Here is a 14,485-nt window from a genome sequence, read left to right as displayed (position 1 = left end):
AATTAGTGAACATAGCTTTAGTAAGCTCTCTGTTCTAGTCAGGTCATTGTATGTTTCCGAAGAAGGTTAGAAGAAACATTGAACCTGATAGTGGCGCCCGACGAAGAATAACCATGGCCGAGTTTCAAGAAGAACCTGTGCTGCCTGCAGAAACAGCTCAGAATCCAGAAATGCCAGCTGCCGCCCTGGAAGGATTTGGGTATATTGTCCAGACCATGCGCGCTTCGATAAAACCAGAAGCAACGTTTAATGGAAACTCACAGGTAACCAGTTTTTTGGAAAAATTGGATGACCACTTCATGCTCTACCCCGTGCACGAGTTTCAAAAAGTTACCTTAGCTACCAGCGCTTTGAGGGGCCAAGCGCTTAACTGGTTCAAATGTATCGGCAGAAGTCTCTTGGGTCAAGCAGGAAGTCCCACCTATACCTACGAAAATTTCAAGACTGCCCTACTAAAAGCCTTCCCTGTTGTAAGGGATCGTGCGAAATTAGAAACAGAACTTTTCAGTATATATCAACAAAGAATGGAAAACCTCTCCAGGTTTATTTTAAGAAAAATTCACGTTTTCAAGCTCTTGTATGGAAACCGTCCGGATTCTGAAATAATTCAAGTGATTTTGCCGAGGTTACTACCCCAAGTGCAAGACTTTATTGAATTGAGAAATCCGACTACACTGGAAAAATTATTTGAGCTAGCAATCCAGTTTGAAAGTAGAAGAACGGCGGACGTCGAAAGAAGACGCCAATATCAACAGCGAAACCAATTTGGTACGCCAAGACTACAGCAAACTCAAGCACATGGCTACGGAGAAAAAGCGAATCAGTGGGCAAGGAAACCCGAGCATTCAAAAACAGCCGGCGAACGTCGACAGTTCAATAGCAACCCAGGAAAAAAGTCTCAAGGCCAGTGGAGAAAGAAGGAAAGCACCGAAAGAAAAAATAATTTAAACTAAAACGGATTTCTGCTGACGAGAGGGTGCGGAAATCCGAAGGCCACGAAAACCCCTCTTCCTACAAGTTAAATACAGTAATGGTGAAAAATTTAACTCTTCCGAAGATTGAAGTCTTGGTAAATAATATCCCGGCCACCGCACTCCTGGATACCGGCGCGCAGTGTTCCTGTGTGGCAGAAGTCTTTTTTAGAAAGTATTTTCGCAAATACCGCATATATAATGCGGATAATACAACAGTATTAGCGGCGCAAGGAGAACAATGTAAGTGCGTAGGTAAAGTACCTTTGTACATCCGTATCAAGGACGAACAAGTAAAGGTGATGTTTTTTATAGTAAAGAATTTGCAAGCACACTTAATACTAGGAATAGACTTTCTTTCAGACGCACAAGCTACACTGGATTTTAATGAAGCGTCTCTTAAACTGACGATGAAACCAGTGCGTGTAGAAAAGGTTGAACCGCCAAGGGTAAATCTCGACCACCTGCCTAATGACGAGCAAGATAGAATCCGACAAGTGGTAAGTGAATTTGCTTCCTTATTTAGTGATATTCCAGGATTTACCCAGGTTACTAACCATAGTATTGACACCGGAGATGCATTGCCGGTTCGTCAAAAACCATACCGGTATGATAAGAATAAGGAAAAAATTATAGAATGGCATATTACCGATATGCTACGTAAAAAGATCGTAACGCCTATCTCAAGTAGTTATGCTAGTCCGGTGGTTTTATGTAAGAAAAATAATGATTATCCTTTGGAGCATCCAAAAAGGTGGAGATTCGCTATTGATTACCGTAAATTAAATTCCATAACGAAATATCCGGTATATCCGTTACCGATTATAGAAGAAATTTTAAGGAACATAAAATCAACCAAATTTATGACAACTTTAGACTTAACGAATGGTTATTTTCAAATAGGGATCAGGCCTGAGGACGTGCCTAAGACTGCTTTTATAACCAAGTCTGGCACTTATGCATTTTTGCGAATGCCGTTTGGCCTCGCGTTAGTTTCTAGAGCTAAAAGTTTTCAACAAGGTCGTTTTAGACCTCAGTTTCAAACTAATTAACTCTGGCGGGAAGTATGTAAGGATCTTAAGTTTTACTAACGTTTATTTTATTTTAAATCTTTACTATCACTTCTTATTTTCTACTTCCGGCCAGAATTATAAGCGTGAAGGAGTTTATGCAAAGTTGTCTGGCGAACGCCAAGTATTTAAGTGTGGCCTTTTTGCCAAGCAGAGGAGAGGAAGCCGTGAGTTCGAAGCAGGCCGCTTACCTTAGAAGTTACGCAGTTGCTACTTTGCCTTCCAGGCCAGAGGTTTTAATCCTCTTGATAAATTAAACGTATTGTAGTGTTCACAGTCTCTGTGCTACATACGCTTTCTGTTATTATAAGGCCAATCTTATTCTAAAGTTAAATTAGAGTTTAGTTTTATTTTGATATCTTTTAAGTTAGACCCCGAGTGGAGGGTCATTGTATTCCGAAGTACGGAAGTCATTGTATATAAAGAAAAAAAATAAAGGGTTTTGTATACCCTTCGTCTGTATCCTGTCTACTTACTACAATTAGTGAACATAGCTTTAGTAAGCTCTCTGTTCTAGTCAGGTCATTGTATGTTTCCGAAGAAGGTTAGAAGAAACATTGAACCTGATAGTGGCGCCCGACGAAGAATAACCATGGCCGAGTTTCAAGAAGAACCTGTGCTGCCTGCAGAAACAGCTCAGAATCCAGAAATGCCAGCTGCCGCCCTGGAAGGATTTGGGTATATTGTCCAGACCATGCGCGCTTCGATAAAACCAGAAGCAACGTTTAATGGAAACTCACAGGTAACCAGTTTTTTGGAAAAATTGGATGACCACTTCATGCTCTACCCCGTGCACGAGTTTCAAAAAGTTACCTTAGCTACCAGCGCTTTGAGGGGCCAAGCGCTTAACTGGTTCAAATGTATCGGCAGAAGTCTCTTGGGTCAAGCAGGAAGTCCCACCTATACCTACGAAAATTTCAAGACTGCCCTACTAAAAGCCTTCCCTGTTGTAAGGGATCGTGCGAAATTAGAAACAGAACTTTTCAGTATATATCAACAAAGAATGGAAAACCTCTCCAGGTTTATTTTAAGAAAAATTCACGTTTTCAAGCTCTTGTATGGAAACCGTCCGGATTCTGAAATAATTCAAGTGATTTTGCCGAGGTTACTACCCCAAGTGCAAGACTTTATTGAATTGAGAAATCCGACTACACTGGAAAAATTATTTGAGCTAGCAATCCAGTTTGAAAGTAGAAGAACGGCGGACGTCGAAAGAAGACGCCAATATCAACAGCGAAACCAATTTGGTACGCCAAGACTACAGCAAACTCAAGCACATGGCTACGGAGAAAAAGCGAATCAGTGGGCAAGGAAACCCGAGCATTCAAAAACAGCCGGCGAACGTCGACAGTTCAATAGCAACCCAGGAAAAAAGTCTCAAGGCCAGTGGAGAAAGAAGGAAAGCACCGAAAGAAAAAATAATTTAAACTAAAACGGATTTCTGCTGACGAGAGGGTGCGGAAATCCGAAGGCCACGAAAACCCCTCTTCCTACAAGTTAAATACAGTAATGGTGAAAAATTTAACTCTTCCGAAGATTGAAGTCTTGGTAAATAATATCCCGGCCACCGCACTCCTGGATACCGGCGCGCAGTGTTCCTGTGTGGCAGAAGTCTTTTTTAGAAAGTATTTTCGCAAATACCGCATATATAATGCGGATAATACAACAGTATTAGCGGCGCAAGGAGAACAATGTAAGTGCGTAGGTAAAGTACCTTTGTACATCCGTATCAAGGACGAACAAGTAAAGGTGATGTTTTTTATAGTAAAGAATTTGCAAGCACACTTAATACTAGGAATAGACTTTCTTTCAGACGCACAAGCTACACTGGATTTTAATGAAGCGTCTCTTAAACTGACGATGAAACCAGTGCGTGTAGAAAAGGTTGAACCGCCAAGGGTAAATCTCGACCACCTGCCTAATGACGAGCAAGATAGAATCCGACAAGTGGTAAGTGAATTTGCTTCCTTATTTAGTGATATTCCAGGATTTACCCAGGTTACTAACCATAGTATTGACACCGGAGATGCATTGCCGGTTCGTCAAAAACCATACCGGTATGATAAGAATAAGGAAAAAATTATAGAATGGCATATTACCGATATGCTACGTAAAAAGATCGTAACGCCTATCTCAAGTAGTTATGCTAGTCCGGTGGTTTTATGTAAGAAAAATAATGATTATCCTTTGGAGCATCCAAAAAGGTGGAGATTCGCTATTGATTACCGTAAATTAAATTCCATAACGAAATATCCGGTATATCCGTTACCGATTATAGAAGAAATTTTAAGGAACATAAAATCAACCAAATTTATGACAACTTTAGACTTAACGAATGGTTATTTTCAAATAGGGATCAGGCCTGAGGACGTGCCTAAGACTGCTTTTATAACCAAGTCTGGCACTTATGCATTTTTGCGAATGCCGTTTGGCCTCGCGTTAGTTTCTAGAGCTAAAAGTTTTCAACAAGGTCGTTTTAGACCTCAGTTTCAAACTAATTAACTCTGGCGGGAAGTATGTAAGGATCTTAAGTTTTACTAACGTTTATTTTATTTTAAATCTTTACTATCACTTCTTATTTTCTACTTCCGGCCAGAATTATAAGCGTGAAGGAGTTTATGCAAAGTTGTCTGGCGAACGCCAAGTATTTAAGTGTGGCCTTTTTGCCAAGCAGAGGAGAGGAAGCCGTGAGTTCGAAGCAGGCCGCTTACCTTAGAAGTTACGCAGTTGCTACTTTGCCTTCCAGGCCAGAGGTTTTAATCCTCTTGATAAATTAAACGTATTGTAGTGTTCACAGTCTCTGTGCTACATACGCTTTCTGTTATTATAAGGCCAATCTTATTCTAAAGTTAAATTAGAGTTTAGTTTTATTTTGATATCTTTTAAGTTAGACCCCGAGTGGAGGGTCATTGTATTCCGAAGTACGGAAGTCATTGTATATAAAGAAAAAAAATAAAGGGTTTTGTATACCCTTCGTCTGTATCCTGTCTACTTACTACAATTAGTGAACATAGCTTTAGTAAGCTCTCTGTTCTAGTCAGGTCATTGTATGTTTCCGAAGAAGGTTAGAAGAAACATTGAACCTGATAAAGTTAAAATAGCTGCTAGAAACTTAAAATAACCTCTACAGATCGTTACCGAAAGCGGAAAGAAAAACAGTAATAAAATTTTGGGAACTTGTTGTATTTACTCGAAAACAAGCTTCCTTCCATAAGAGAGCCTCCTTACATTTTATGACACAATTTAAGAAACAAAATTGGAAATGAATATTTGATAAGAGTATCAGTGATTCTGTTTAGACTTAAAGATTATGTCCCTAATTAAAGAGAATATTTTGCTGTTGTATAGAAACAAAAATTAAGAAAGATACTTATATATTGCTATTTATTTGTTTTCAGATATGCACTTTTAATGCATGAAGACTAGAATTAAAATTGGTCATCTAGGCAGAATTTGAAATTTAAAACACTATAATTACTTTGTACAGTAGGAGGATTAAACCTTTCTCTTACTTTGCAGTTTCATTTATCAGAATACCTGCATACAAAGTTGATAGAATAAGAAACTTTTTAAATGCTTTGGCAATAATCTGAAATAATTAGAAATCTCTAACTTTGCAATGGCCTTAAAATAGTTCAGTTGCTGATCAAGGACAGACTCAGAGGAATAAAAGTTGAGTTTATGGAAAGCACAAATGTAAAAAGGCTAATATGGTTCAGTAGAATTAAGATATCTGGCACGCTGAGATGGAAATCATTTGAGGAAGGTTTACGATATACTGTGGTATCAAAACCAGAATTCTTTTATATTAGTAAATTGTCAAGAAAGCAAAACGAAGTGGACGTTTTGAGCTCAAAAGATAACTGGACATGATCTACAGAATTTATATGTGACAGAAATTTAGGAAAATCTTCCTTATTGCCGTCAATGAAAGTGTCATTGACATAATATTTGTTTTTAAATACAATTTCAGATTCTCGGTGACAATGAAAGAATTATTGAATATTGCTTATTCTTCGGGTATACATCTCTAATATTTGCCTATTGAGTATGTACCTTGGTTTTGATAATTCGCGTATCTGAATCGAAATACACTTTGGTAAAGGGAAGAAAACTTTTATTCCATTGTTGAACAACTTCTTTCTCATACAGTGAAAAAATATCGCCCATTTGCGGTTTCGATTATTTCTAATGAAGGCAGTCACAAATCAAAGTAAATATCACAAAGTTCAAAAAGGGTAGAAACACGTTAAGCAGCTTGAAAGTACAAGGAAATCATTTTAAATCTTTATAGAGCGCACATCACATGCTCCAGCTGTGTTATGTTGGCGATGCTACATACATAAATATTCTGTTACAAGCTGATTTTCATTAATTAAATATTTCATCATTAGATATTTTCTTTTACTGTTCAACAACTCTTTCAGTGTAAAATTTCGTTAGAATTTTCCTATAAACTCATAAAAACATTACACCTGGTTATTTGTTCATGGTTTTGTTTGGTACGAGATATTCTTTTATTGAAAGATATTCGCTCGATAACAGGGGCTCCAAATTATCAAGATACTAGAGTAGGGGGATTTAACTTTTTACACATTGAAGCTGAAAAGCTAATCTTATTCAATCGACTTTGTCTAAACGAAACAGACTTTGTCTCCTAGAACGTTTACTATCATCAAACTGAACAAATAGCCATTTAGAATCCCTTCAACACCTTCTCGCGGTTATTTGCATGCACTATTTTGAAACAAACAGTTTAATAAACTAAGTTTTTCGTTATGAATTCTTCAACTCAAAGACACATTCACTGTCTTTGATAGCAAAAACGATTATTTACTTCATGTTCTATAAGATATAAATTCTGTAGATCCTGTCTCCAATGCATTTTTTAACTCGAAACATCCAAATTTTGATTTCTTGACAGTTTAATCACACGAAAAATTTCTGCTTTCGATGCCACAGAATATTGGAAACTTTCCTCTATTTTACTCCACCGCAATATACTAGATCTCGCAGTTTTACTGGAAAATATTGGCGTTTTTCTAAACTTTTGTTTTCCATATCCCAACCTTTTCTTCGCTATGTCACTCCCTGATCAGCAGCTGAACTATCTGAGAGTCATTGCAATAGACAGAGGTTTCTGATCTCAAATTATTCACCAAGCGATTACAAATGTTCCAGTTATATTTAAATTAGATAGTTAGTATATGGAGACAACACCTGCTTCATAGTTTGGTAAATAATGGGTATTACCTTTAGTTTTGTCTATGAATAAATAATGGGTATTATCTATACTAGAATCAATAATAATATGATAAACTTGTTATTCTTTTGTTTTCCGCAGTCAATTATGAAACTTTGCTATTTCGAAGAACTTCATTGGACTTCTGCAAAGTCGTTATTTTTCTTCTAGCAGTGAAATATTTATTTCCGCCCTTTATGATCCTATTCCTGACAGCAATTTGTAACTTTCCTCGTTAAGCTCTTTCACATACATTTTTCCACGCCAAAAATACTTTAAGAATTTCACATCAAAAAGTCTGAACCTTATATTCTAGAACTCAAACTTACCATCTCTTGCACAGCATGTTTAGTCGGCAACCGCAAATTCAGGATTGTGATTGTCTTTTATAAAATCTCCCACAAAGTTTCTTCAGTTGATGAATCAGAATTTTTTCAACTTTCCCAAATCCATGAAATTCTTTCCACTTTTAGTCAATAGCATAAATTTCAAATTGTTTCTTCCGCCGATTTATAAACACAATTTGATTTTTGGTCTAATTCCATTTTTAATAGTTAGATATTAACATGATTTATTTATTTAGAAAGTCAAATAACAAAAAATCAGTGTTATGTTTGCAAATTTTCACAGGACTAGTTTCGATGGTATTACCGAACCATCATCCTCAGCTGCTAAAGCGCAAATAAACAAGATAAGATATAGTGATTAAATAAGATAAGAATGACTGGACACTTCTTAAGCTACTGACGCCATCTATTGATGAAACGAGAACTAAACATAAGTTCCTTAAAGACTGCGGGCAGAGAGGAATTGGAATTAGGATCGTTAACTAGAACATAAAGATTTTTTTAAATGTGAAACGCCTCTAGAAAATCTAATTCATCAATGGAAGATATTTTTTGAATAAGTTTGGCTGGAGAACAGAGGACTTCTGTGTTTCCTTTTTTCTAACATATGCCTCATGCTCTTTAGCGCGAACCTTTCTTTACGGAGGCATCCCTCCCCAAAGACAGATAGTCCTCGAGTTGTTTTGCCTTTAAATATTGACTTAACCTAGCCTAAAGGGGTTTATGAAAACGAACTTAAAACATATTTTGAGAACTGAGGGTAAAACACACTGCAAAAGGAGAGCATTATTTAGAAGGTTATATAATAATAAATATTACCCAAATGAATAAAATTTTGTTTTTTATGGTATAAAGCTCGATCCATTTTATCACAATATTATACTGATAAATCGATGGTGAAATGGATTTAAGTACGGCTATTCTATTCAATTTTAAACTATTCTATTCAGTTTCCAATGATTAACACTGATCTTCTTCTTTCCCTTTCTTTTCTTATTCTTAATTTCAAAATTAAATACTTAATTTAGAAACCATGAGATTATTATCTTCTAATCTGTATATTTAATCAAAAGGGTTTGAAAAAGTTGCTACATATATTAAAAATAATCTCTTTCTTCCCCCTATTCACGCAAAACTCAATAACTAAAACACAGCACAGTGTATTAATGCTGTTTAAATTTATTGTAATTTTACTGAGTTTTTTTTCGGGAAACATATTAGATATTATTATTATACTTATTTACATAATACTCTCGCTATATGTATTATATTAAATATACTCATACTGTTACACTCATCTTATACCTGATTTAACCACTTCGGTCCCAACGTCCAGCGAACGAAGTTTCCCCGTCTGCCGCGAGCTTGGAGAGTTAATTGTTCAGTGTGTTAGAGCGCATTTTGCAGTTGAGCCTAATAAGAAAAAATAATTCTTATGGAACTTGCTTCTTATTTAAGTGTTTAGATTTTCACATATGTCACTTAAATAATATTTCTTATAATTTAAACAAAAAATCTTATATTTAGATTTAAAATTTCAGAATAATTTAAGGGGCAGTGTCAGTGATCATGGTTGTATTCCCACATTTAAATTATTTCTGTGCAATAATGAAATTAAAATTTTAATAATTTGATTATCAGTGTTTAATATATGTAATATTTATATTATGAACGTGCTTTGTTACTATCGCGCATTTTATTTCCGTAGGATAAAATAATAAATAATATTCATTCCAGCAATGATTCTATTCAGTAAGTTTTCGTAGCATTCTGACATAATTTATACGCATTTAAAATTTCAAATAAAATGTTAGGTTTCAGCGTATCAAATACGATACGATGGGCCATCAGTGACACTGGTACTATTCCGTCAGAGCGGCGTAAATTAAAAATGAATAAAAAATGAAAAGAAAACAATGTTAAAACAACACGCCAAATCGCGTAGCTCGAGAATTTAATGTTTGAAATATCGTGGGGCGACATTTCTAGTTCTCGTTTGAAATATCATCACTCATTATTTTTTACCATATTTCGCAATTTTTTTAATACGATGCATTTGGCAATTACCTTGTAGGGTTTATATTTATTTTAACTAACATTTATTTTAAGTTTAAACTATCTTTCCTGTCAAGCCTTACTTTCCCCTGGAATTGCCAATGCCAGAGTATGTAAATTTTAGTAGAACGCGCAAAGTATTCAAATTGTCAGCGGAAGTAATTTGAGTTAAACAGAAGGGAAACGAGTTCGAAAGTGTGCTTTCTTGCTTCACGAATGTGGAGGCTGCTAGGTAGAAAGTTAAGAACCGCGCTTTTCGGCCTGCGTGCTTGCCTCGGCAGATAACTGAATCTTTCAACTTAATATTCAGAGGTTTGCTGAAATATCAGCGATATCTTAGAACGCGGTTAGGTTAGTTACGCTTAGAGAGCCTCGTAGGTAGTAACTTGTGATTATTCATTTTTAGTTTCTTATTTTTATTTTACCGCCGGGTCGGCGTAGTTTGTGAGCGTCAAGAGCACGCATCTGTAATTTCTAAAGTTGAATAAAAAGGCATTTAAACCCTTCTCAAGACTTTGTGTACTTTCCAGTTCATAGCAGTCACCACTATTGTTGCGTGCAGGTTGGGGCCGCGCAACATTACATTGGCGCCCGAACACTTGTCGAACTGAAATGGCCGAGAACTTGATGGAAGCTTCTGGACAACAACAAGAAATGGCAAGCCAATTGGAAGGATTTGGATACCTGGTCCAGACGATGAGAGCGTCAATCAAGCCAAACGTCAAATTCGACGGAAAGAATTCGGTGGCGATATTTCTAGAAGGCCTCGGAAATCATTTCCAGCTCTACCCTGTGCCTGAAAGACAAAAAGTTGCCATTGCCACATTGCACTAAGAGGACAGGCCTCGCTATTGTAGAAAAATATAGGCAAATTTTTATTAGGGGAATTCGGAGACCAAACATATACATTTGAAAATTTCAAAAAATCGTTATTAAAGGCCTTCCCCATAGTGAAAGACCGAGCAAGGCTAGAAGCCGAACTATATAGTTTTTATCAACGGAATATAGAAGAGTTGACGGACTTTATTCTGCAAAAAATTAAGCTGACGGATATGCTGTATGGGAAGAAACCCGACGCGGAGATTATTGAAATAATCTTACTAAGATTGTTACCGGCTGTTCAAGACTACTTCGAAATTAGAAACCCAAGCACATTGCAGGAGCTCTTCGAATTGGCGGTCAAGTTCCAAAATCGCAGAATAGCGGAAAAAACTAGAGGGGCATCGTATTCTCAAAGTATCCGAAGGCAATCTTCAAATGAGCAGACCAGCAACGCAAGTCGCTCTTATGGGGGAAAGAGCTATCAAACTAACTCATCGAAGCTCGAAGGTCAAGGCCAAAAAGGAAATTTGAAAACAACCGTCCGCGTACCCAGAAGGCAGAAGTTGAAAGGAAAGCTTTAAATGATTAGAGGGGCCTGTAAAAGCGAGGGTCCAGACCCCGGAAGTTTCGAAAAAACCCTCAAGAAAGATACTTAAATACGGTCGTCGTAAAAAACTCACAATTGCCGATTATACAAGTCCTGGTTGGCGATGTACCAGTAGAAGCCCCCATCGATACAGGAGCAGAAGGTAATTTTATGAGTGATACTTTTTTAAGAAGAATTTTAATAGGTTACGATTATTTAAAAATAAAAACACAGAAATCATAGCAGCGCAAGGACAAACTTGTCAATGTATTGGAAAATTATCTTTAAAATACAGGTTCAAAATGAAAGCCTTAAAGTATTAATTTTTGTAGTAAAAAACTTGCAAAGTCCACTTATTTTAGCTATGGAGCTTTTAAAAGTCGCGAAGGCCAAACTGAATTTTCAGGACAGTTCTATTGTGCTAGAGATGGACCGGAGGGTGGTGGAACCAGTGGAACAACCGCAAGTCGACCTTAGCCATTTGAATGACCATGAAAGCGAAGCCATCCACCAAGTGGTGAGTACTTTTTCAAACTTCTTTTCAGAACGGCCTGGTTGTCAAATTCTTACGCATGATATTCAATTAACTGCCGACAAACCCTGTAGGATTAAACCTTACCGCAATGATAAACAGAAAGAACAAATCATCGAAGAACACATTCAGGAAATGTTAAAGAACCAGATAATAACTCCCATAAATAGTGAGTACGCGAGTCCAGTCGTACTATGTAGGAAAAAGAACGAGTTTCCTCCTTCGGATAAAAGGGCTTGGAGATTTGCTATCGATTACAGAAAACTTAATAGTGTTACTAAATTCCCAGTTTACTCTTTGCCGGTTATAGAGGAAATTATTAGAAAGATTAAATCTACGAGATACATGACTACGTTGGACTTAACGTCTGGCTACAATCAAATAGCTATGAGACCCGAAGACGTACATAAAAGCGCGTTTATAACAAAATCGGGCAGTTATGCATTTTTACGCATGCCCTTTGGGTTGTGTAGGGCCCCGTCAACATTCCAGAGAGCTATGGACATTGTTCTAAAGCCTGTCCTAGGAAAATCGACTTTAATTTATCTAGATGATATAATTATAACGAGTAGTACGTTGGAACAACATATTAAAGATCTAGAAGAAGGGTTTAAATTATTAAAAGAGGCCGGTCTTACAATTAACGCCTCAAAATGCAAGTTCGCAACTAAAGAACTTAAATATCTGGGTTATAAATTTCGCAAAAGGGTATAGAAACTCAAGATTCAAAAATAAAAGCCATCAAGAATTTCCCACCTCCCAACACCGAAAAGAAACTTTCTTCTTTCCTTGGGTTATGTTCTTATTATCGGTCATTCATAAAACATTTTGCTAATATTGTTGAACCCTTGTTAGTAATTAAAAGAAAGAAAAGTAAATTCACGTGGACAGCAGAAGCAAATACCGCATTTGAAAGGTTAAAAGAACCGCTCATCAATGCCCCTGTTTTGAAATTCCCGGAGGGGGACGAAAACTTCGAAATTGCAGCAGATGCGTCGGACTATGCTGTAGGTGCTGTTCTCATGCAAAATGGCCATCCTTTGGCATTTTTTACTAAAACGTTGAACCCTACACAAAGGAATTATACAGCTACAGAGAGAGAAACATTAGCCGTATTAATGGCTGTACACAAATTTCGAGTTTATTTCGGCAAAGCGCCAGTAACAGTCTTTTTGGATTATGCGGCTGTTGGTAGACTTTACTCGGGGAAAAACCTAACGCCCAGGTTAATAAGATGGGCTTTAAAACTTCAAGAATATAATCTCATAATTAAATATAAACCGGGTAAGGAAAACACTGTAGCTGACGCACTTTCTCGTATAAAACTGGACGATGAAGGTAATGAACTTAAATGTGCTATGTTGACTTCAAAAATTTTAGATTCTAGAGATACAATTATCGCTGAACTGAAAGCTGATCCTGAATTTGGAAGTATCTATGCATATTTGAAAGACCCCGAAAGCTTTGAACATACAGATATCGATGCGATAAGAAATAGAGCAGAAAACTATGAAATAATAGATAATTTATTATTTTATACGAAAACAACAAACGAAAATCTCGAGTACAAACCAGTCATCCCAGCCTCGCTTCGATTAAGCATTTTGAAGGAATTACACGACGCGAAAACTGGGGGTCATTTAGGGGTCAGAAAGACTTTAAAAAGGGTACGCGAGGCGGTATATTTCCCGCAATTATAAAAAAAAGTAACTGCGTATGCCAGGTCCTGCAATCAATGTCAGTTAATAAATGATATTAATTACAGCCCGGCCGGGTACTTAAATAGCATTCGCGCTACATTTCCGAATGAAATTTTAGGCATAGATCTTCTTGGTCTTTTCCCCCAGAGTGAGTTAAATAAAAATCGTTTTCTTTTAGTAATTGTAGATCATTTTTCAAAATGGACAGAAATTGTTCCACTTAAACGCGCGTCAGCCAAAACAGTGGCAGATGCATTCTAACACAGATACATTTTAAAATACGGTGCACCGGTAAAAGTCATTAGCGATAACGGTAAACAATTCGTTAGCCAAATATTTGAAAATATTTGCACTGGACTTGGCATACGCCATATCAAAATGGTTCCGTATAGACCACAGGCAAACATCGCAGAAAGAGTTAATAAAAATATTGTAAATATAATTCGAAGTTATTTTAGCACACATCACAAGCGCGGGGATGGCTACATAAATGAGTTAGCTTATGCTTTAAGAACAGCAAATTACGATACTACGGGAAAAACTCCAGCAGAATTATTTTTAGGACGGAAGTTAATTACGCCATTAGACAACAGACCCACCCACACAACAGATCACTAACCCACGCAACAGAACTGGAAAACCTGCTAACTCACTTTTGAACTCCTCGACTCTTTTCGCAAATGAAAAACCATTTAAATCTTGGACCTGGTACTTAAACTCATCCACATTTTCCAGGATATTCGTAACCTACTCAGTGACACGAGCATTACTAAATTTATTCAACTATGGAAAAGGTATAGGAATATGACTTCCCAAATAGATAGTAAGACGGAATGAAAGCTAGCCCTTTTCAGCATATTTGAACAAGCGCTTAATTAGTCTAAATTTAACTTGTTTTAACCTACAATATCGGCACTAACGCCTCCTATCCCACTCACTCAAGGTTTTTGGATGTTTACTTCTAAATTTCTGGCTCTGAAAATCCCCTTATCCCTCCAAGCATTATCGGTGTGTAATACTGATTGCTCCCAAATCCTGCTCGCTCATTGGCTCTGAATAACGTGACTCCTTGTTTTCCGCAACACCCCACATTGACATACGCCAATGCTTTTCAAGAACGTATACGAATTCCTCTGTGCTTGATCTTTTGACTATGATAA

The sequence above is a fragment of the Stegodyphus dumicola genome, chromosome 6, assembly GCF_044657685.1.
Source record: "Stegodyphus dumicola isolate Sdum_Otavi_A_Nest chromosome 6, ASM4465768v1".
Classification (NCBI taxonomy): Eukaryota; Metazoa; Arthropoda; class Arachnida; order Araneae; family Eresidae; genus Stegodyphus; species Stegodyphus dumicola.
The sequence above is the reverse complement of the archived record's forward strand: the minus strand, read 5'-3'. Positions refer to the sequence as shown.